This window comes from Octopus bimaculoides, chromosome 7, assembly GCF_001194135.2.
Source record: "Octopus bimaculoides isolate UCB-OBI-ISO-001 chromosome 7, ASM119413v2, whole genome shotgun sequence".
Taxonomy (NCBI): Eukaryota; Metazoa; Mollusca; class Cephalopoda; order Octopoda; family Octopodidae; genus Octopus; species Octopus bimaculoides.
The window spans coordinates 62,496,432-62,497,095 of NC_068987.1; the positions used below are offsets into that span (position 1 = coordinate 62,496,432).

The 664-nt window shown below is 27.3% G+C and overlaps 1 protein-coding gene across 1 annotated transcript in view; it reads left to right on the top strand.

The window, feature by feature from the left end:
* LOC106879131 (uncharacterized) overlaps positions 1-664 on the top strand; it is a 209,593-nt gene that overhangs the window by 968 nt on the left and 207,961 nt on the right. The window lies entirely within an intron of this gene.

A 664-nucleotide genomic window follows, 5' to 3' on the forward strand; every position in this document is an offset into this window, starting at 1 on the left:
ATATATATACAAAGATATATATACATATGTATATATATATATATTTATCTTTGTATATATATATGTATATCTATCTATCTATCCATATATATATATATATATATATATACATGTATATATGTATGTATGCATACATACACAGATACATGCATGCGTGTATGCATGCATGCATGCATACATACATACATACATACATACATACATACATACATACATACATACACATACATACATACAAAAACATTTATATATTATATTATATTATGTTTTATTACTTTTTACACGGAAAATGTCGACATTGACTTCGAAATTTCAGACAGTCTAATGATGTCGAACAAGCCAAAGCTTCGAAGTTACTGTAAAACTTTTCCTTGCGAAAATAATTAATATGTACTGACTGTACTAAAAAGTGTAATGTTAAATTATTTTTTATATATAACTTCACGTAAAAACAAACATGAATTTTCGCGTGTGATTGCGTGTATGTATGCATATATGTGCGTGCGTTTGCATGCGTGCATTTATCTCTTCTTGTATTAGTTTTGACTTTCCATGCCATCGCATTATTCAAGTTTTAACGAACTATCTATCTATCTATCTATCTATCTATCTATCTATCTATCTATCCATCGATCTATCGATCTATCTATCTCTCCCTATATAT